This window comes from Theropithecus gelada, chromosome 9 (assembly GCF_003255815.1).
Source record: "Theropithecus gelada isolate Dixy chromosome 9, Tgel_1.0, whole genome shotgun sequence".
Classification (NCBI taxonomy): Eukaryota; Metazoa; Chordata; class Mammalia; order Primates; family Cercopithecidae; genus Theropithecus; species Theropithecus gelada.
This window is the reverse complement of record NC_037677.1, coordinates 6,851,258-6,875,411: the sequence shown is the minus strand read 5'-3', so window position 1 is coordinate 6,875,411 and position 24,154 is coordinate 6,851,258.

Sequence of the window (24,154 nt, the reverse complement as noted above, 5' to 3'; positions counted from 1 at the left end):
TTTTTGTAATTTGTATTTATTAACAAGTTACTGCAGCTGTAGTTATTTTTAAGACTTTTTTTGCTAGAGGTAAAAGTGATTTGTGCACCACAATTACAGTATTAGAATATTCTGAATTTGACTATATTCTTACTTTTACAGTGAGTTTTATTTTCACAATGTTTGTTAGTGTCCTGTTGTTTCAACTTGAAGAATTACGTTTAGCATTTTCATAAGGCAGGTGTAGTGGTGATGAACTCTCTTAGCTTTTGTTTTTCTGGGACAGTCTTTATCTTTTTTATTTCTGAAGGGCAGCATTTCTGGGTATAGTATCTTTCAGCACTTTGAATGTCATGCCACTTTTTCCTGGCCTGCAAGATTTGTGCTAAGAATTATGTTGATAGTCTTATAATGGTTCACTTGTATAAGAAAAGCCACTTTTCTCTTGCTGTTTTAAAAATTCTTTCTTTATCTTTTGCTTTTGAGACCTTGATTATAATTCATCTTGGTGAAGATCTTTTCACATTTAATGTATAATACAGTTTGGTTTTGTCCCCACCCAAATCTCATCTTGAATTGTAGCTTCCATATTCCTCAGGTATTGTGGAAGGGACCTGGTGGGAGGTAATTGAATCATGGGGGTTGATTTTTCCCATACTGTTCTAATGATAGGGAATACATCTCACAAGATCTGATGGTTTTATAAATGGCAGTTCCCCTGCACATAATCTCTTGCCTGCCACCATGTAAGATGTGCCTTTGCTCTTCCTTTGCCGTCTGTCATGATTGTGAGGCCTTCCCAGCCATGTGGAACTGAGTCCATTAAACCTCTTTTTTCCTTATAAATTACCCAGTCTTAGGTATTTCTTCGTAGCAGTATGAAAATGGACTACTACAATGTAGAAAGATTTTCTTTGTGTTTCATCAATCTGATTTTTGTTTCCCTCTCCAGGTCTGAGTAGTTTTCTGTCATTTTTTCTTTCTATGAGCTTTATTTCACTTTCTCTTTCTCTGCTTCTTATAGGATTCCAATTATGTATATACTGGCTCATTTGCTGATGTTCCACAAGACTTGTAGGCTTTATTTGCTCTTTTCATTTTTTTTCTTTTTGTTTCCCTGACCAGGTAATTGCACATGAATTGTCTTTGAACTCACTGATTGTTTTTTCTGCTTGATTGAGTCTGCTGTTGAAATTCTTTATGAAATTTTTCAGCTCAGACTTTGTTTTCTCTATTTCCAGAATTTCTGTTTGGTTCTTTTTTATGGTATCTGCTTGTTAACCTACTAATTTTATTCACATAGTGTTTTCCTGATTTTGCTTAGTTATCTGTTTCTTTTATAGCTCACTGAGTTTCTTTAAGTTGGTTATTTTGAATTCTTTGTCAGACCATTAATAGATCTTAATTTATTTAGGATCAGCTACTGATGCTTTATTTATTTATTTATTTATTTATTTATTTTGCTGGTGCCATGGCTCCCTGATTATTCATGATCCTTATAATTTTGAAGAAGTATCTGAACTTTTGAAAAAGTAGGTACCTCTTCCAGTCTTCATACCCCAGCTTCAGCAGAGGCAGCCTTATAGCAGTAAGCCTGTCCAGGGATTTTGGACAGGCTGGCTGCCAGTGTCTGCAGGTAGGCTTGCCACCGGAGTCCTCAGATGGGCTGACCTGGTATCTGGGTCAGTAGGTGAAAGAGTCTGGAGCCTGAATCTGCAGGTGCTAGCTTGGTGCCTGAGGCCATGAGGCCAAGCCTAGAGCCTAGGGTCATGGGGATTGGCCTGGTGCCAGGATTCAGTGGAGAAGGCCTGATACTGTGATTCATGGTGAATTTGTGTACTCAGTTTATCCTCCTTCTTCCATGTGAATGGCACCTCTGTCTGCACTTTAGCTTGGGAAAGAGATGACATGGGTAATGTGAAACTGTCCTTCCTACCATGTTCAATCTATTTTTTCTTATTTCTGTTCTACACTCAGGTGCTATGATTTCTCATCTGAATGACTTAGCTTTTGTGAACGTCCTTTCATGTGTGGATGGTTGTTCATGTTGATGTGTCTGTAAGGGAATGAATGCTGGTTTCTACTATTCCATCAACTGGCTGACATCATCAATTTCAATTTTTTTCTTGTATTTAAAATTGGGTAAATATCCCAAGCAAGTAAGAAAATTGATACTCACAGTGACCTCTTCAACAGAACACCTCACACGTTTGGTTTTGAGTCCTCAGCTTTGATTATTGTGAAAAAGACTGTAATGTGATTTTGTGTAAAAAGCTATATTACATAACTTAATGATATCAGGGATTTGTTGATATTTTGTACATCACGTACCTTTATTAGCAACTTCACTCTGCATCGTCACCTGCAGATTTCCCCCTGATGTATAGGGTCATGGATACTCTTGTCCCTAGGGACATTTCCCAAAAAATGTTCTCAGAAGAATGCAAATACCAAGAATAAAGAGTGTGTATTACCCAGAACCTGATAGACCATCATCCATATTGTACATTCTAAGTGTCATATCTAGCTAACCTGTGTTTGGGGTCAATTCACACAACTACTGAGCAATTTCCTTCTTGTCACAAGTCATTAACTCCCATGATGTGTGATCACTCCTAGTTCTCCTACAATAATAATGATGATACTAATATTGTCATTTAAAAAATAGAGATATTATTTGTGTGTTTAGCATTTTGATTTGCAGCTCTTTTGCCCTTAATCTGTTTCTTTCTTAATTTGTTCATTCATCCAACATTTCTTGTTCCTATTTGTCATCCATACAACTTAGGTCTGCCACAAGCAGTTGAAGAACAGTTCTGCAGGGTCACATTGAAGATGCTGATGTAGAAACACAATAATGTGACATGTGCATTAGGGTCTTTGAATGTATACTGTTTATGTGCGTTATATAGTATACTCTGCAGAATTAAAAAGAGAAATTATAGTTTGCAGAATACATTCAATTAGGAAACAAATCAAAATCATGACTTCTGTGACTGATTCCCATTGTTTGACTGTGTATCCTGTGAAGAACATTAAGCAGAAGTACAAGTGATCTATTATCCCTTCATGGGGTTTTTGCAGAAATTTCCTACCTCCTCCCTTTGTGTCTCCTGCAGTATGGAATGGAGCAAGGATGGGAACTGGGCTTTCCAAACCTGCAAAGAGTGTGCTGTCTCTCCAGGAGCTACCGTCTCTCTGATGATGATGGGGTTTTGTGAAAAATCTTAGCAAAATAATATCATAGGTCATCTAATTGTTATGCTTTGATAATCTGTCTTTCAAGGGGATCAGGCTATCCCAGTCAGAAACTAAAACCCAGAGTAGAGACAAATTTAAAGTCAGAATATATTTCAGTGGTCAGTTACTTTGTGGATGTGAGGCTGAGACCTGTGGAGTAGATTACCTTTCCTAGATCATACAGTAAATCAGTGAAAAAAACCAAGAGACAGAATTGAAATCTCTGCCTTGCAGTCCATTCCATGAGGTTGCCTCTTTCTACAGCATATTTATTTATTTTTACTTTAAAATTTTAAAAGAATGCACAAACTTTTATACATGTAAGTAACTCTGTTGGATGGTGTGATACAGTGTACCATGGCTAAAAATGGGGTTCTGTGGCTTAGGGCAACTTAAAATCTTTACCCTTCCTACATTTGTATATAAAATGAGTATTGTAAGTTTTCAATGGTTTTATATATACCTAACATGGTGACTGGAAGAGCTATTTTTTTGAAGTTGGAATTTGTAGAGGGTATTGTATAACTAAGAAAATATCTTTCCAAAATATCTGCCCTGAATAGACCCAGCATCTGGTAATCTTTTTATTTCCTAAGTAGGAAAACTTAAATGCAGACAGACACTAAGTAATGTTTCCTGACTTCAAATGTTCACAATATTCATTTTAAAAATCAGATGTGTAAATTCTAGCTCTTTGTGTATACAAGTACCAATGTTCTTACATGCTATCAATTTCTGGAAACACCCCGATGCAATGGGATTTGAGACACAGATGGGACCTCTTTGGCTATCTACATGGGAAGACAGGAGAAAATAATGGTTGAAGAAATGTGCTTTGAGTCAAGATGGTCTGGTTTCAAGTCCCATCTCTGCTGAATACTAATATGTGACCTAGAGAATGTTACTTACACTCTAAGCCTCAGTTTTCCTATGTAAAAATGAGACAACTAAATAGTATCTACATTTTTTGGGTTATGGTGATAATTACATGAGTTAGTAGAGATAAAGTATATCACTCATTACTTGGTACATTCTAAGGACTCAGAAATAATAACCATCAGTATTACTATCTATCCTCACTCTTCACTCTTCAGTATAATTGAAACCCAGAGGATTTCAGCAACTTGCCCAACACAGTCAGTTAGTGGTAAAATCAGAAACATTACCCAGATTTCCTAAATATCAATAAAAGATTGATTATTGCCTCTAGTCAGGAAAAAAAATTCAGTAAGGATATGATGTAATTAACTAATCTTCTCAAACAGCAGTAATCTCTCTTGATTCCAATGAATACTACAAAATATAGGGGGGGGCATGAATGGGAAATGTTTTTTCTCAAACGTATATCACGCCTAGGGAACTTTTCTTAAAGACTTCCACCTCATGAGTTAGAGAACTAGGCAGAAAAGTCCCAAAGATATTAAATAACACAGTTTAATGATTTCCTCAGGGGAATCTTGGATATAGAAAGAGATAAAGCATCTCTTGCTGATAAAAAGAGACAGTCTCAAGAGAGAAGTTTAAGTTGAATTGCGTAAAGCCAACGCTTATGACTTCACTGTTGCAAAGAATCTCTGAAGGACGCAGGAGGAAAAAAAACATATTTCAATTTATTTTATATCAAAGTAGTGGGTTGTTGCCGAAACTACAGTTCCTGCGGAACTACAGTTTCAGGGACAACTGCAATCAGTTAAGCTTTATAAAAAGAATAGTGTTTGCCTGGTTAATGGAACTAGTGATACTAAGATACCATTTGGCTACCTGTTGTCATAGGAAAGGGTCTGGTCCAATGGTGTGATACAGTCAGCTTACACTGGCTTGTGAGAAGTGACTGCGCCTGTCTCTTCTCCAGCTGGTGTTCAGTGACATCATGTTAACTTGAAATCAGTCGTGATGGGAGGGTTTACACCACAGAAACTGGCAAATGCTACAGAGTAGGGCTTTTCTCCCTTGTGCCACTAGGGATGCTTCCTACATAAATCATCTTAGGCAGGTAGGAATGAGTGAGTGTGAGTGTGTGTGTGTGTGTGTGTGTGTGAGAGAGAGAGAGAGAGAGCACGCACACACTTTCTTTTTATAAGTAGCCTGGCACTTTTCATGTGTTATGATTTAGAAATGACTTTTTAAAAAGTATATACTCCCGAAAATGAATTTTGGAAAAAAAATCTTATTTTCAGTTTTTGAGTTCTTCATGGTTTATGAATCTAATCTGAAACAAAACAACAAAACCACAAGGGCAAATCTTATTTGGGAAAAATAATGCTAGCCAGTAAAATATAAAGGTGCAGATATGAAAGTTAGAAACTGAGAAAAAATGTATCTGGGAAGGTTTTTGAATTTTTGCCCTTTGTGGGCACTGAAATCCAGTGAGAGTCACAGAGCTGGGGGAGACTTACAGGTTCATCGTGTAAATTACAGACTCCCCATGGTTTTGATTTAAAAGAGGCTTGATCAATAAGCCATTGTGCCTCAGTCTCACGTAGAAGGTACTAGACAAGGTCCCAGTGCAGATGGAGGTTCAGATGTCTCTGTCATGACTAATAGAAAGGGGAGGTGGGAGAATATTGGCCAATTCTGCTAACTGATTTGAGCTCACCTGCTCAGGTACCTGCTGTGCTGAAACAACTTGGGCCTCCTGCCAAGCATGGAAGCAGAAAAGAGTTGTTGTTTCTGCAGATCACTGGGTCCCCAAGTGGAATGAACTGAGCCAGCAGGCCCAGAGCCTTTTCCTTAGCTCTAATTAGATGCACCGTTAATCTTTTCTTAGAAGTAAAGGACAAGGAGAGGGTTACTTTAGCAGACGGTCCCTTTCTATAAAATAAAACCTGAAGTATGGGAAATAAGTGTCCCCTCCACCTCATTATCACCCAAAGGAAAATGTGAGTGTTATGAGAGCAGGAGACAGAGAGACCCAAGTTCAAATCCTGATCAATGACTTCCTGGTTAGGTGGTCTAGGATAGGGTTTTACAAACTCTGTAGGCCTCAGCTTCCCCATCCGTAAACTGGGATGGTAATAGGCTGTGGTGAGATTTCATGGGGTGCTGCATGGAAAACCTGAGCACAGTGCCTCATTTATGGCAAGTTCCCAATACAAGTCAGCTAGTGGGAAAATTATTGTGTATTGTACGTTGCATAGTAGCTTTGGAGAAGACTAGCGGTAGCACAACTCGTCACCATGGCTGCTTGTTTAGTGAAGGCCTAATCATTTCTAAAGGTTGCAAACTACACTTGAAGTCTTAATTAAGGTTAATAAATTCCATACTGACTAGAACAGTAACAACCACCGTCTTATTCTGTGGGGCTACAGCTATTGAGTTGGAGAATATTACATTATTGCCAAGGTCAACATCTCTTAAATGCCAAATTTCAATGGGAAATTAGGAGGCAAGTTGGACAGTTCTAGAGCCTCAGGTCCTTGCTAAAAAGTCCGTCTTTCAACTTTCCTCCTAATTCAGCCCGGGGCAATAGGTAATCAACAGTCCAACCTCCTCAAGAAGAGAGAGAAATGTACCTTTCTACCTGATTCACCTTGAGACAGGAAGATGCTTAAGGAGGATTCTATATTTTGGTCAAATGATTATGTCTATGTAAAGATTTCTTGTGTGTATGTACTTTCTTTTTAAAATCTCAAAGACTTATTCTTTACAGTTTAATGGTGTCAAACTTAATTTTTTTAAAAAAATTCACCTTATGTGTCTAACTTATCCCACATCATTTGAAATCAAAGAAATGTGGGCTCAGTCCTCCAGTTACAAAAGGTGTAACTGTGGGCAAGTTAGTCTTTATGAAACCCAGCTGTTCCCCTCTGTAAAATGGGGTAATAGCATCCACCTCAACTGATTGAGGATTAAATGAGATGCATATATGAAGCCCTGGGTGCTCTAATCGATAAGAGCACCTCTTTTGTCCTTCCCTTTTACCTCAAAATGGAGAAATAACCTTGTAAATTCCATGTGTTGATTTTCTAACAACAGACAAAAGTTTATGACATACATTACATGTTATAATTTAGTGGAACTACTCTGGCAAAATAAAAATAGCGGTACGTTGCGCTCCCTAGGAAAAAAATGTTTAGCTGAGATTAATATAGACCACTGATGAGTATTAGTAAACTAGATAGTGGAGATTTCAGGATAATAATGTCTACAGCATTGGTAAAACTGTGACTCAAAAATTTTTTATGGAGGAAAAAATAGAAAAACTGCAGTCCAAAATGATATTTTAAATTTTACCATTGCTTTCATTTAATTTGCAAGTCTCTGATCCCATTTTTAACACATTATAGAGTGAAGTTTGTATAAGATGATGATAATTTTATTATAAAATATTAATAAAGCACCCACAGGAATTATGAAAATGACTGTTACCATATCCATCCTGAATTGAAGCAGATGAGTTAGTGAGCACTGAGGAATATTATGCTGGATATATTCGGGGCTTCATTTTAATTCTGTTTGCCAAGGGAAATGCCATAAAGGAAGAATAAAACTGTTTTCTAGCCACTCATATCATAACACACATCTGCAATTAAAAGCAGTCCATCTTTTGATTACAAAGGTGATTTTCAGGATATTACTTTCAACTCTTTGTTGAAACAAGCACCTCCTTTCTCCATTAACCTCCCGGGAGAAGGTAATCTGCCCTTACAATTTAAGGCACATCTTAGAGCCTTCCATGTAATTTACACATTTCAAGTTTGCTAATGGGTTCTTTATATCAAAACTACCATACACAGAAAATCTTTCTTTGAATCTTCATCTTGAAAGAGACATAGAAACCTGTGAAATCCTAGCTGCTATTAAAGAGAAGGTTTTATGAAACTGTGACTAAGTTAAATGGAGTTACACTTTTGAGAAGTCAGACTTTACCTAGAAATTTAATGACAAACGCAAGAGGTTGTCAAATTCAAATTCAAGTTTCTTTTTCCTCCCAGCCTTTTCAGATTAATGCCAAGAAAATATATGCAGAAGAGACACCCATGTCATTGGACAAGACGTTCTAATATTACGTAACAGGTAACGTAATTTCCCATTTTGCTATTTGATAGTCCTGTCTATAGCATACCCAGAGAAACCCTTGGGGAGTTGAGCGATTTATGAGTTCCACAAATTTTTCTCAGTGTTGCTACCTTATGTATCACAATTAAATACGGCTATTCTTCATTAAGAAAAATCAAATATCCACAACAATAGCCATGAAGCAACAGATATATTTATTCTGCTTCTCCTCCATTGTCTGATGCTTATTATATCAAAGAGTTTTTATGGTATTGGAATTGTTCCTCCAGGGCAAATAGGTGACTAATGATTAGAAAGACTGGTCTATGGTCGATGCAAGGGGTCAGCAAACTATAAGGACCAGACCCAACTCTGGTCTGTGGCTTGCTTTTGTAAATAAAGTTTTATTGGAACACTGCCATGCTCACTTGTTCATGTATACTGTTTTCATACTTTAAGAGCAGAGTTGGGCAGTTGAAGAAGAGGCTGTATGGCCTGTAAAACTTAAAATATTTACCTTGACAGAAAATGTTGGCTGAGATCTGGTCTATGCTATCAAAATTACTGACATAAGAAGGTATTTCCTTATCACCCATAAAGGAAGGAGCAAAACAGCAGCTTGCTCTCAACAGCGTATTTTCAGAGTTTTGTTACCCTTTATTGGTGCCAAAGAAAGGAGAGAAGCTTTGCAAGGAGGTGTTACATTTAGAACAGAGTGTTTCAGTGTAGTTACTTTATCACGGAAAAGACTCAGGCAGCAGCGAAAATGGGGATTTAAAGACACATTTGTCTGAGAAAGAAAAATGACGTTTAGGTCCTTTAAGAAACAAGTAGATTCCACTAAGAAAATCAAGTTTATTCAAATGAGTTACTTTTCCTTGCTTCTCCAGGCAAGTAGCTGAAACTCTGTTTTGATTTTATTTTTTCTTTTTTAGAGGGCAGGTGATATTTCTCTTCATGAGTTATTAAATGTGTACAATTCCCTTTAGGTCACTGCATTTCAGATAGAACCATTACTGTTTGTTTTTTGCAATGAACTTCTCTTTTTCATGATCAAATGTGATACTATCTATTAAATATATGAATGAATTCTAATTTATTGCTGTGTGCTTATTTACTCACTCATTATGTATTTGATTTGTGTATATTCACTCAATATGATACAGTGTATGTAATTATCATATGTGTTTCTTCTGTTTGCCTCACGGGCTGCTTTTTCTTCATCTTCGCTTGGCTGCTGCTCTTCTCTCAGTCATCTCAGTGTTGAAATGCCCCACTCAGTCCTCGGAATGTTCCTCTCTCACTCACTCCTCTGATGGTGTCTTCCAGGCCTGGCTTTAAAGTCATTTACTGATGATTCACAAACTTATAGCCTGATTCACTCTGTTGCCTTCTATACTCTTATATCCAACTTTGTATCTAACATCGCCACTTATAGTCAATATTCATCTCACACTTAACATTTCCAAAACTAAATCCCCAGTTGCAATGGTTTATTGTGTGTCATCTTGGCTGGCCAGTGCCCAGATATGTGGTCAAACATTATCCTGGATATTTCTGCAAATGTTTTTGAATGTGATTAACATGTAAATGGGCAGACTGAGAAAAGTGGGTTACCCTCCTTTCCTGTGGGAGAGCCTCATCCAATCAGGTGAAGGCCTGACTAGAACAAAACCCGACCTTCCCTGAGAAAGAAGGAATTCTGCAGCAGATGGCCTTCAGACTTGACCTGCAGGGTGCCTCTTCCAGGGTTTCCAGCCTGCAGGCTCACCCTGAAGATTTTGGACTTGCCAGTCTCCATAATCAAGCCCCTTCCTTCAAAATAAAGAGCTTTCTCTGTACACACACACACACATACACACACACAGACACAATTGTTTCTATCTCTCTGGAGAACGTTAAATAATATGTCAATCTTCTACCTTAAATTTGTGCATGCTCTACTTTTCTTTGACCCAGTTAAGAACAGTTCTCAGTTCTGTTCTTTTGCCCAGGTCAGAAATCTTGGAGTCATCCTTGACTCTGTCCCTTTCCTCCCACTCCACAATCAATCCACCAGCAAATCCCACTGGCTTTACCTTCAGAATGTAACCAGAGTCTGACCCCTTCTCCTCTCTACCACCTCCTCCTTGGTCTGAGCTGTGGTCACCTTTGCATTGGATTACAAGTTCTTCTAACGGGTCCCCCTGCCTCTGCACTTGCCTGCACATTATCTAATCTCATAGCAGCTGGGGTGATCAAAATTATTTACTACTCCAGTGAAAACTCCAGTGATTCATAATCTCATTTGGAATAAAAGCCAATGTTCCTAAAGTAGCTTCTTTGCACTTTCTAGAATATTCTAGACTTGGTCCTGTCGCAGGGTCTTTGCACATGTTGTTCCCACTATGCAGCGTGTTCCTTACCCAAAGAGCAACATGCCTCATTCCCTCACCTCCTTCCAGAAACGGCTCAGATGTTATTAGGTTGGTGCAAAAGAAACTGTGGTTTCAGACCATGAATTTTAAATCATTATAACTAGGTTCAAACACATCTTTATTAATCAAAATAGGAACCATTATAATCAACACGTTTTTGCCAACGCGGTAAGTTTGTTTATCCCTGTAGCATAAAAATCTGTGCTTTGGTGGTGAAACCCCGTCTCTACTAAAAATACAAAAAACTAGCCGGGCGAGGTGGCGGCGCCTGTAGTGCCAGCTACTCGGGAAGCTGAGGCAGGAGAATGGCGGGAACCCGGGAGGCGGAGCTTGCAGTGAGCTGAGATCCGGCCACTGCACTCCAGCCTGGGCGACAGAGCGAGACTCCGTCTCAAAAAAAAAAAAAATCTGTGCTTTGGGATTCGATGAACTCTTGGAAACTCTTTTTCTGCGTCTTGCTGGTTGTAGGAGCGTTTTCCCTGCAAAAAGTTGTCCAGATGGTTGAGGAAGTGGTAGTCAGTTGGCAAGAGGCAGTAGAATATGGCGGATGAGGCAAAACTTTGTAGCCCAATTCATTCAACATTCGAAGCGATGGTTTTGTGACGTGTGATAGGGCATCATTGTCGAGAATCAGGCCCTTTCTGTTGACCAATGCTGGCTCAACAATGCCAGCTATAGGTGTTGCAGTTTTCAGTGCATCTCATAGGTTTGCTGAGCATACTTCTCAGATGTAATCGTTCCTCCAGGATTCAGAAAACTGTAGTGAATTAGTCCAGCAGCAGACCACCAAACAGTGACCATGACCTTTTTTTGATGCAAGTTTGTCTTTGGGAAGTTCGTTGGAGCTGCTTCTTGGTTCAACCTCTGAGCTGGTTGTCACTGGTAGTCATATGAAGTCCACTTTTCGTTGCATGTCACAATACAATCAAGACATGGTTCACTGTTTTTGCATAGAATAAGAGAAGACAACACTTCAAAACAAAGATTTTTTTTTTATTATTATTTTCAGTCAGCTCATGAGGCACCCACTTATCGAGCTTTTTCACCTTTCCAGTTTGCTTCAAATGCTGAATAACCATAGAATAGTTGATGTTGAGTTCTTTGGGAACTTCTTGTGTAGTTGTAAGAGGATCAGCTTCGATGGTTGCTCTCAACTGGTCTTTGTCAACTTCTGATGCCCTGGCACTATGCTTCTCATCTTCAAGGATTTCATCTCCTTTGCAAGACTTCTTGAACCATCACTGCACTGTACATTTGTTAGCAGGTCCTGGGCCAGGCTAAATGTTTTGTTGATGCTAGGAGTTGTCTCCACTGCTTTACAACTCATTTTGAACTCAAGAAAGTTGCTCGAATTTGCTTTTTGCTACCGTCATTTCTGTAGTATAAAATAAACAGCAAGTAATAAGTCATTAGCAAAAAATAATACTAATAATAATAAAGCAAGAAATGTCCACTAAAATTATGTATAACCACATTTAAGAATGTATTCCAATATCAAACAGCAAATTCCAACAATGCAAAAACTGCAATTACTTTTGCACCAACCTAATACTTTTGCAGAGACCGTCTCTAACTACCTAATTTATAATTGCTCCTCACTCTGCAACTTGTATTCTCTATCGCCCTGCCATGCTTCGTGTTTCTCTACTGCTTTATCAATTTCTAATATATCATAGAATTAACTACTTTTGTGTTCATTCTTTTCTTATTTGGTATTATTTAACAATAACTTATAATAATTAGAAATATGCATTAAAACATACAAAATAATAATAATGTGTTATTTTGCAACATATTATTATTTCAGCTATTTCTCTTTCATTCCATTTCTTCTGCCCCACTGGGAAATCAAGCGTAGGGAGGCAGGAATTTGGTTTAATTTGTTCATTGTATTCTATTACCTAGAATAAAGCCTAGAACAAAGTAGTTGTTCAATAAATGTTGAATAAATGTCTCCAATTGACATCTGTATGCATGGTTCTTTACCGGGATGTTGGGACTATAAGAGCGTTGTGACATATGATTCTTGCCCTTCAATTATTTATTATTTGGTTGTCCCAACTAACATTTTTTCTGGAAGAGTGCAGAGAAAATTATTCCTCTATGACTGGAGGGAAAGTGCTCAAAGACATACTCAACAGAAAGAATTAAATGTCCAGATATGTGGAACAATATTTGATTACCTGAAGGAAACAAATGCTGAAGGATTTTTTTTTTTTTTTTTTTTTTTTTTTTTTGAGACGGAGTCTTGCTCTGTCACCCAGGCTGGAGTGCTGTGGCCGGATCTCAGCTCACTGCAAGCTCCGCCTCCCGGGTTCCCGCCATTCTCCTGCCTCAGCCTCCCGAGTAGCTGGGACTACAGGTGCCCGCCACCACGCCTGGCTAATTTTTTGTATTTTTAGTAGAGACGGGGTTTCACAGTGTTAGCCAGGATGGTCTCAATCTCCTGACCTCGTGATCCGCCCACCTCGGCCTCCCAAAGTGCTGGGATTACAGGCGCGAGCCACCGCGCCCGGCCTGAAGGATTTCAGAGAAAGCACTAAAGTGATGGAGAAAGACTCCATGAGGGAGAAGGGCAAAGGAGGAAGGCTCTGAATACGGGAGAGTTGAAATAGGAAAGGGCTAGTGTGGGACACGGAGGTGAGCTCTGCTCTACGCGGGCTGGTTTGTGGTCCCAGTGATTGTCCTTGTGCTTTTTATCTTACAAGCTATAGGCCTTAGGACTCAGACCACATCCTTCTCTTCTTTGAAGATGCTGTTCACCACTACCACCAGCAGCACGAGCATATCTGTTTAATCCAGAGGTTCTTTCTTCATTAGGCCTTCTGTGTAAAAGAAGAGAGTTTTAAGAAGATTTGTCAGATAGAAAGATGGCTGAAGGTTGGAAATCATTCCAAATGGCAGTTGCACTAGCATGGAGGGATGTGAGATGATGGTGTGGTCTAAGGAGATAGCATGGGAAGGAAAAGGATGGATCCCTGTGGGTGGTGGGGGAGGCAGGATAAACTAAAATTGTGCAGGGTTTGGTGATGCGTCTGGCTACTTGTGATTCAAAGAGGACAGGTGATGTCATTAGTAGGGATAAAGGAGGAGGGAGGAATGATTTATTTGCATTTGGGGGTGTTCACAGGTTGTCTATAAGACATGTTACATGCAGGGTAACCATGGAACAGGCAAACAGAAATAAATGCCTTTACAGTGAGTTGTGTGTCTGGTGATGACATCCTAGGCCTGGAGTTAAGAATTTGATGACTTTCTAGTCACAGGTGACGGTTACAGCAATGGTAAGACACAGGGCAAGAGTTTAAAGAAAGGGAATGAGAAGTCAAAGACAAAGCTTTTGGGGATCCCCAGGGTTTGGGGTCAGGATGAAGAAAAGAAATAGAAAATGGAACTGAGCACTGAAACAGGCAGGAGGAAAGTCAGGGCCGGGTAGTCTGATGGATGGAAGTCACGGCAGCATGAGTGTCTACGTGTATTAAGCAATGATGAGTGTTTTGGGAGAACAAGAACCGAGGAACTATATGGGCCATGAGTTTTATCAAGATAAAGTGAAGGTATTTGGTTAAAATGAAGACAAGAAAGGGTTAAATGTAAAGCAGAGGACTGAACAGTTTCCCTCTGAGAAAGGAGGGTAAAAGATGATCTTGGTGTTAAAGTTGGGGAAAGCATGGCAGGAGGAAAGGAAGTGATTCTGTCGAGGCCCTTTGGTCACTGAAGAGTAGCTGTGGGAGCTGATCTGAGGCCTTGTCCAGAAGGAGTTTTGTGCACAGGTGTGTGCTCCAAGGCTTAATGCCTGGAGGTGCGATTTTTATCCTGAGCTCTTAGAAAATGAGAGTTGGTTCACCAGGCAACCAAGGCAGGTCATTGATTTTTCTCTTAGAAGTGGGCTCCTTCTCTGCAGCTGGAAGGAAGTGGAAATGTGAGTCCTATCATCACTTTGAATCACTGAAAATCTCTGGTGGATTTTCTCAGCAGATGGGCCATTAATGTACATACTCTCACCAAAATGCAAGCTAAAATAATAAATTTAGCGGACAGATTTTCTATCCCTTCTTCCCCTTTCTCCCTCCAATGTGTTTTTTCTCCCTCCTCTCCTGTTACTTTTTTTTTTTTTTTAACCTCTTCTAAAGTGATCAGCTTGCTGGACTGTGGATCAATGGACTTCTGAAAGAGTCTCTTCCGGACAAGGGTGCTGCTAGCTAAGCATGTGTTCAAACCTATCTCAAAGGTGATCTCTTAAGAAACAAAGGAGAAAGAACATATCTATAGACCCATTGTGTGGCTCCAGTTTCCTCTTTCCGTGTCCTGGATGGGCTGGAGTCTGTCTTATTTCATTCTTTTGACTGTTTTCCATTAACCCCTGAAGACCAGAAGAGAAACTGTCTTCTTGGAGACTCAAATGTGAGGGGGCTTCCTTCACTCTCTGCTATCTTGAGACCAGACTCGGTTCCTTCCCAGGCACCACCCAAGCTCTGGCAAGCAATGTTGGGCTTACTGATGCTTTCAAGAGAAATTAGAGTAAAACTATATATTTGCATTCCACAAGGGGGGCGGGGGAAAAACCTCATAAAAATCATCTGAATACATTCTCCGCTTTTTCTTCTTTTGGATTATTTTCTCCCATGAATCCTCTTCTAAGCAACCTTTTCAGTGGCGGCTTTAGCTTTCCCTCCCTTCCAGCTCATACTCGACTCCTCTCCCATGATCCTCTTCTTAGTAGAAAAACTTAGTTCTCTCTTCTTCTCCATTTGCAACCTCATGCTTTCTGCCTCTCTTAGTCAACAATGAACGTTACTTGGGCTGAATCCACCGTAGATGGCAAAGCGTATGAAAATGATCAGTTTGTATGTGTGCATAGGATATTGACACACGAGATCATTTTGGAAGGCTCTTATTTAGTGGTAAGCCTTTGTCATTGAACTTACGTCAGAGTCCTGCTCCACCATTGTCACACAGGGGAGCAATAGGGAAGTTAGAGAAATATGGCTATTGGGTGTAGATGAAAACCATACGTTTTTGAGAAAATCCACCATGGAAACAGAGTATCGAAGTTTCTTGCAATGAGAAAACAGAGGCAAAACATTACTTTTTTTTTTTTTTTCATTTTACTTCAAGTTCTGGGATACATGTGCAGAACGTGCAGGTTTGTTACATAGATATACATGTGCCATGGTGGTTTGCTGCACATCTCAACCTGTCATCTAGGTTTTAAGCCCCACATGCATTAGGTATTTGTCCTAGTGCTCTCCCTTCCCTTGGCACCCACCCACCAATAGGCTCCGGTGTGTTTTGTTCCCATCCCTGTGTCCATGTGTTTTCATTGTTCAAAACATGCAGTGTTTGGTTTTCTGTTCCCGTGTTACTTTGTATTTCTGGTTGTAGATCCTCGAGGAATCGCCATACTGTCTTCCACAGTGGTTGAACTAATTTACACTCCCACCAACAGTGTAAGAGAGTCCCTATTTCTCCACAGCCTCACAAGCATCTGTTGTTTCCTGATTTTTTAATAATCACCATTCTGACATGAGATAGTATCTCATTGTGGTTTTGTTTGCATTTCTCTAATGATCAGTGATAAAGAGCTTTTTTTCATACGTTTGTTGACGACATAAATGTCTTCTTTTGAGAGGTGTCTGTTCATATCCTTTGCCCACTTTTTGATGTTTTTTTTTTTTCTTATAAATTTGTTTAAGTTCTTGTAGATTCTGGATTTTAAACCTCTGTCAGATTGCAAATATTTTCTCCCATTCTGTAGGTTGCCTGTTCACTCTGATGGTAGTTTCTTTTGGTGTGCAGAAGCTCTTTAGTTTAATTAGATCCCATTTGTCAGTTTTAGCTTTTGTTGCAATTGCTTTTGGTGTTGTCATCATGAAATCTTTGCCCATGCCTATGTCCTGAATGGTATTGCCTGGGTTTTCTTCTAGGATTTTTATGGTTTTGGGTTTTATATTTAAGTCTTTAATCCATCTTGAGTTAAGATGTATATATTTTTGTATAAGGTGTAAGGAAGGGGTCCAATTTCAGTTTTCTGCATATGGCTAGCCAGTTTTCCCAACTGGTTCTAAACTATTAAATAGGGAATCCTTTTCCCATTGCTTGTTTTTGTCTGGTTTGTCAAAGATCAGTTGGTTGTAGATGTGTGGTGTTATTTTTGAGGTCACTGTTCCGTTTCATTGATCTATATGTCTGTTTTCATACCAGTACCATGCTAAAATATTACATTTTTAAAACTGCTGGGCAAGACAACTAGTGGTAACATACGGGTGAGGGAATGGAAGAAATTGATAGGAAATTATCATGTCTTGCGGCACTGCTGAGGTAGGAAGTAACTAACTCAGGGAAATGTATTTTTAAAAACATGGTTTAAACAGTTTCTGTGAAACATTCTCGGGGAACTGAGGAGTCTGTAGGAAGCAGAGATGAGAGACTACAAATTCAGTGCCCACATGCAATGCACACACTCACCTCAGTGCCAGCCTCCAGCTGTGTGTGCATATGCCAGGCAGAGATGAGAGACTGCAAATACAATGCCCACATGCAATGCACACACTCACTTCAGTGCCAGCCTCCAGCTCTGTGTGTGCACATGTCACTGTGGTTGATCATGTCAGGGTTTCTATCGTGTGCTTCCATCCTTTTCCTGTCACCGCCATGAGAGCCCTGGTTTGCTGTTCTTGGTCAGGATGCCACTTTTTGATCAATGTGTAAAAGAAGTTTTAATTACAACTGAGAGTACAAGTGATTTGAATATGTCTTGAGTAGAACGTTGACCTATGGACTCTTTCATTTACATTAGAGTAATGCTTTCTAACCATGGATCATGAAATCAACTTACTGAGCTCTATCCGTTTCCAAAATAAAATCAATGAAAATGCAAATAGGAGACTGTTTTGTGTATACAAGGGAGGTATTGTTTCATGAAACTTTTCTCTGTGTACGGTGGGTCTTGGTGTAAAATTTATTCTTTGTTATAAGTCATCAAAGAAAAAAATGAGAAACATTAAGTAGAGGATCAATCGTATTTACATATATGCAACACATTTTGCCTTAAAGGTATAAAATAGAGCTATTATTTGTCCACACACGCATTAAAAAAAACCACATGACCCTGGTGGGTCATAAAATTAATTAATAGTAGGTCACAACAGGCATTGTTAAAGGCAAAGGAACAAAATACAATAGCAAGTATCAGAGCACTTTTATATAACTGCTGTATCATAAGACTTGCTTCTGTCATGCACACTCATGAACCTACATGTACGAGAGGGCTGGGATATGACATAATATATGTTCCTTAACTAGTCATGTAACTTTGAGAGACACTGTCAGAGACTATTCAGGGCAATGGACAATTCTACTCAGAGAACGCTCCATTGCTGAAAGACAATGGAGTGAATAGCACGCTGACTACCAACACAATTTCGTTCCTCCAAGCATGCCGCCCAAAACTCCAGCATTCAAAGGGTATCCAGAAAAATGTCTCAACAAAAATGTCAAGCCCCACTGTTGCAGAGAGAAAGAGAATGCTTTTCTTTCTTCACCTTGTCCAGTTGGAGTTGGGAGATGATGAAGAAATCTCGTCTGCTCTTTCTTCAGTGCTGGTGAATATTCAAATAACTAATGTTGCTTTTTGGAAGCTAATGTTAAGACCAAGTTTGGGATGCGAGATGCTGGCTAGGGATCAATAGCTGTGACGGGAGGGAGGTAGCAGAATGGGACAGAGGATGTCAGGCGCGGTGCAGCCCAACAAAGGCTCAGGGAGCTCCGGAGTGAGTCGTGCCATTCAGGGTGCTCAGCAGAACCGGGCAGCTTTTCACACCCGGTTATCAGATGCAGGCTGTCCCTGGAAGGGAATGCCCTCGGGTTGGGGCACCCTTTACAGCTGAGGTGAACCTTAAAGGAGCTGATGTCTGAGGCTGTCTACTGATCACACTCCACAGCAAGTCCCTCCTTGAAGGGGGATCTGGGCAACACGTTTCCACCATGACTGAAGAAGCCACATATTGTCCATGGATCGAGTACGGCTATAGATGCAAGGGTGGGGGGAGAGGCTGTCATGGAGGAATGCCGAGAATTCAGTTATTCTTGACCAGTGCCTGTTCATTCACCTAGATGTATTTGGTTGCTTTGTATCCTGGCTGTTGTCGGGAGAATGGACCCATGCCAGGCGATACACTCATTCATTTATTTACTGGACACACACTCGTTAAGCAGCAGACACTGTGTTGGTGGGATTTCACGATGAGAAGCCCTCTCTCAAGAATGCTCAATTTCTGAACATCGATCTTTAATTTCTTACAGCAAGATTAGCAATTGTTGCACATTTTAGGAATTTACAGTTTTATAAGTTTCCAAAGCGTATGTTATCTTATTTAATCATCAAAATGCCGTGAGGCAAGAATCATCAGTAACATCATTTTATAAATAACAAACTGGAGGTCAAATAAGTCAAACCACTCAATCAGTTTGCCAGTGGCTAAGGTGGGGCTCTGTGTTTTGTTCCTATGATTTTATTTTTATCTTCATTTTTGTTTTTTTGACACTAGGTCTTACTGTGTCACCCAGGCTGGAGTGCAGTAGTGCAATCGTAGCTCACTGGAGTCTTGACCTCCCGGGCTCAAGTGAGCCGCCTGCCTCAGCCTCCAGAGTAACACGTACAAGGGTGCACTACCTTGCCTGGCTAAGTTGTTTAAATACATTTTGTAGATATGGGGTCTTGCTATGTTTCCCAGACTGGTCTCCAACTCCTGGGCTCAGGCGATCCTCCCACCTGAGCTTCCCAGAGTGCTGGGATTATAGATGTGAGCTACTGCACCTGGCCCCTCTGATTTTATATAATTTGTTTTCTTTCTGCTGTATTATTTTGTTTTTACAGAAAGCTGAAATCTGCATCCCTACGGCTTCTATATCTTACCTAGTTTCAGTTCCCTGGATTTGTTAGAACAACAGATCTAATTGATGCTTCTTAGGAAACTGCCCTGTGGGGATGGTTTGTTTCTGTCCCACCTGCCTCAGCCTCTTGAATCTGGGGATTAGAATCATCTGAAGTTCTGCACACCCCATGCCTGGGATCTGGCTAAGAAGATCGAGACACTGGGGTCTGGAACCCCTCGGACCCCTCAGGCACACCTCTAGGGGGTCTCTGTATCAGGGCGGCTTCTGGGTGGTCAGCATCCTCCACGGTGGCTCAGGGCTCCAGAGGTACCTGTCCCAAGAGAGAGCCAGGCAGAAAGCCAGCCACGGAAGTCACAGGGGGCCACTTCTGATGCATCTCATCCCTCACAGGCAAGTCGCTAGATTGATCCCTATTCAGGGAGAGGGAAATTAGACTCTACTTTCTGTGGGAAGAGTGCCAAAGGGCTTGCAGACAATTTAACAACCATCCCACCTCTTTTGTATCTTCTGCTTCTTACCGCCTCCCATGTCCAGTGTCAATGGATGTGGTCCTCTTGCTTCCAACCCACCGGCTGGCCCCCGCTTTCTGGCTTTTCTTCATTTCTGTTTTGACATTGTGCAGCTATCGCTGTCTTGTTTGGCTGTACCATCTCTCTCTCTGGGTGAGAAGGATAATTTTTGACTGCGGCGTCCATCAGCAGAAGGAATACCATCTTGCGACATTTCCTCTCCTCCCAGCTCTCAACAGGTGAACGACTGAGTGGGGATGGATATGAGGGGTAATCCCACAAAAGGCTCTGAAATTACCCAGAAGCTCCTGACCCCACAGATACGGGCCCTGGGCAAATGACCCAGGGGTACAGCTTGACCGAAACAGGTGTACAGGTGACCTCCTAGCACCCTCAGCACCACAGGGACAGATACTCCCTCCAGACAGACCCCCTTCCTGTGCTTAGAGGAGACGGCATCTGTCTATAGAACTGACTCATCAGTCTCTGCTTGAGGCGGTGGGGGTATCGGAGATCCAATATATATATATATAAAAAAATACTTTAAGTTCTAGGGTACATGTGCACAGCATGGAGGTTTGTTACATATGTATACATGTGCCATGGTGGTTTGCTGCACCCATTAGCTTGTCACTTACATTAGGTATATCTCCTAATGCTATCCCTCCCCCGTTCCCCCACCCACAACAGGCCCCGGTGTGTGACGTTCCCCATCCTGTGTCCCAGTGTTCTCATTGTTCAATTCCCACCTTTGAATGAGAACCAACACAAGCACTTACCGCTTGCATTGTTGCTGTAAGTGGGCTGAGAGCTAGTCACATAAAGCATATTCAGTGCAAAGAAAGTAATTCACCGAGTCCAGCTCTCCTGTGGTTAGTGGACTTCATACCCAGGCTTGCCTCCTGTAAGCAGAACATAAACAGCCCGTTCAAATTAAGAGCTTGTTGAGAACCCACATGGCTGTAACCAAGGCAGCAGTGGCGGCTTCGGCCGCAGCCTCAGAAAGCAAGTGAAGATTCTATTATTTCCCTGGTATTCATAAAAGGGCTACTTTACAACTGTGATCTCACCATGTGGAGAGATTTCATTGAATTTTAAATTTTAGGGCCGACTTTTACAAACAGACATTAAAACTAATAGCTGTGTGCCTGGTGCTTTGAAAGCAAAAGGTGTATTGAGGCAGGATTTGTGCAGAGCTCGTGGGGAGTCACACCAGAGAAAGAAAATGAATATGCAAATGCAAAAACAAAAATCCTGTCCACGTGGAATGTTATTACAGATCCACATGGAGAAAGGAATCTTTAAAACGACCATTTCTCTTTGTTGCATGGCTCAAGATGGCTTGGAGCTGGGAATCCAGGAGGCATTTTCAGTGGTCCCTTGTGGAGAGAAGGAGTGGGTGGAGATTGTGTCAAAGCTGTGCTGTACCAGTCTACCTTGGTCTGGGGCTGTTTTGGTTTCCTAAATGGACTGTGGGATGAAGAGTGGTTTATTCATTGTCAAACAAAGCCAAGTTTGTGAGCAGCAGACTGATTCCATTCAAAAGGCCAGAGGAGAGGTCAGAACCTACCAGAACTAAACGCTCTAGAGACACACGCAAAGGGGTGTATTTAACCCCCAGCCCCACCTTCCCATACACACACTCAGATGTATGTAACATTGGTATAGCTTGAGCACTGGCTGATCGAGTGTGAGTATGGAAAAGAAAAGACCTAAAGGTTGCAGTGACCCACTGTGTGAAAATCAGTCACAAAGCCGCATTGTAGAGCAAGAGACATTAAAAACAAGTGCATTAAACCTGTTTTTTTTTTCAATAAAAAATTAGGGAATCTCCCCCGCACCACAAAAGCTAATTTCTCAATACTACGAAATGAGAGTTCTTTTCTTTCTTCACTCCTGCCGTGTGAGATTGCAAAAGAATTTTAAGGGTGTTTTTTTCTAACTCATTCTGTTCAAAGCAGGGCAGTTTCCCAGATTTGGGCCCACAATCTAGTGGGGTCCAATATAGGACTGTGGGCCTTAGACTGGGGGGATACTGAGAAACCATGTACAGATGGACCTGTGGCTTTGCTGCCTGATAGATTGGCATTGTGCATGCTACATTTGTCCAGTTCCAAGGACTGAGCTTCTGCGTCATCCAGGTCCTCACGGTGGGATGGGAGTATCTCAGCCCATTTGGATGCAGCTCTGAAAACATTCCTGGTCCTTGGCAGTGTCCTCTCCTGAAGAAGGTGACCTTTTTCAGCAAGTGGCTGAGGACTGATTCACACCAGTGTCCAAAACTTGCCTTGGTCTGGAGTCTCTTGATGTTATGTTCCACACGACGGGTTGGATTCCCAAGAGCACTGGGTTTAAGACTCCTGACCCCCATCCCCTTTCCAGCCAAATCTAGTTCTGGGTTCTACTAGCACCAACCACATGTTCCTGCTGGTTTCTTTTCTTCTCCAGGGAACAAACAAGGGTAGTCAGTGAAAGTTTCAAATGGGAGCTTTGGCTTATTTTTCCCCTCTACCTATCAGAGAATACCTTCTTCTATGAGAGATAATTCAAAGGGAAAGTTTGATTCCCATTGCCAGTGCTTGCAGTAACAGGAGAGAAGGGGCAACCTCAGCCCTGGCTGGGTTGTTTTGAAGCTCTATATTAAATATTCTTTTTTTTTTTTTTTTTTTTTTAGATGGAGTCTCGCTCTGTCGCCCAGGCTGGAGTGCAGTGGCCGGATCTCAACTCACTGCAAGCTCCGCCTCCCAGGTTTATACCATTCTCCTGCCTCAGCTTCCCGAGTAGCTGGGACTACAGGCGCCCGCCACCACGCCTGGCTAGTTTTTTTTTGTTTTTTTTGTTTTTTGTATTTTTCAGTAGAGACAGGGTTTCACTATGTTAGCCAGGATGGTCTCGATCTCCTGTTCTCGTGATCCGCCCGTCTCAGCCTCCCAAAGTGCTGGGATTACAGGCTTGAGCCACCGCGCCCGGCCTATATTAAAATTCTTGTTGCCACCCTAATAAGATTGATAGTAATCACCGTAAAGACCATAGATCATTAGTTGTCCCAAGGCTGCGATGCAACAGGAGTGAAATTAACTTCAGCTCTCATGTTCTTCCACATTCCTCTGGGTCTCTGCTGAGGTCTAAGCATCAGGAGTACTTGTAGCAGGGTGGGGGTATTCTCCTTCCCCACTTCCGGGAAAACTGCAGGGAGGGCTTGTCTTCCTGTGCCCTCAGCCAAGGAGAAGTTAATCAGGTTAGAAATCGCATCTCGCAGATTTCTGGAAAACCTCATTCAAAGAACATCAAAGTATTTAAAAAACAAACAAACAAACAAACAAAGAACATCTTTACTATATGGTTAAAAGCTCGGCTGCAGTGGTGCTTAGGGTGGGGGAAGAATGACTAGGAGGAGCATGGGGGAATTTTAGGGCATTGAAAACACTGTTTGTGATACTACAATGGTGGCTTCTTCGTGCCATTATACATTTGTTCAACCCGTACGACGTTCACACTAAGAGTAAACCATGATATAAACTCTAGATTTGGGGTAATAATGATGGTTCATCAGTCGCAACTAAAGTACCCTTTGGTGGGGGATGTTAATACTGGGTGAGGCTGTGCACGTGTGGAGGTAGGGGATACAGGGAACTCTCTGTACCTTCTGCTTAATTTTGCTGTGAACCTAAATCTGCTGTAAAAAGAAAGCCTAAAAAGAAGAAGAAGCTGGGTTACCAGTTATTCTTCATGAGTTGGAAGCGAAGGATTCAACGGTTCCCTAGACAGTCTTCCAGTCACCTATTTTTCTTGTCACATTACTCATTACCCACTCCTGCTAACACCAATTTTGAAGTCTTTCTGTAGCTCTGCCAGAAATTGTGGTTTTTACAACTGCTGCAGCCTTTCCCTTAAGTGATAGGTTATGGACTCTGGCCCCCTTGCAATTTTTCTGTTCTCTTCATGGTTGTGTGTGAATCATTTAGTCCTCCTTTACTACAATTTCAGTAAAGTTTCAGGGAGGCACATGCCTGTTCTCAGTCTGCCATCTTGAACTGAAACCTGGAAAGCATTTAGAAAAATAAATATTTTTGGGTACCAACCCCATACCTACTGAATATAAATTACTTTGTG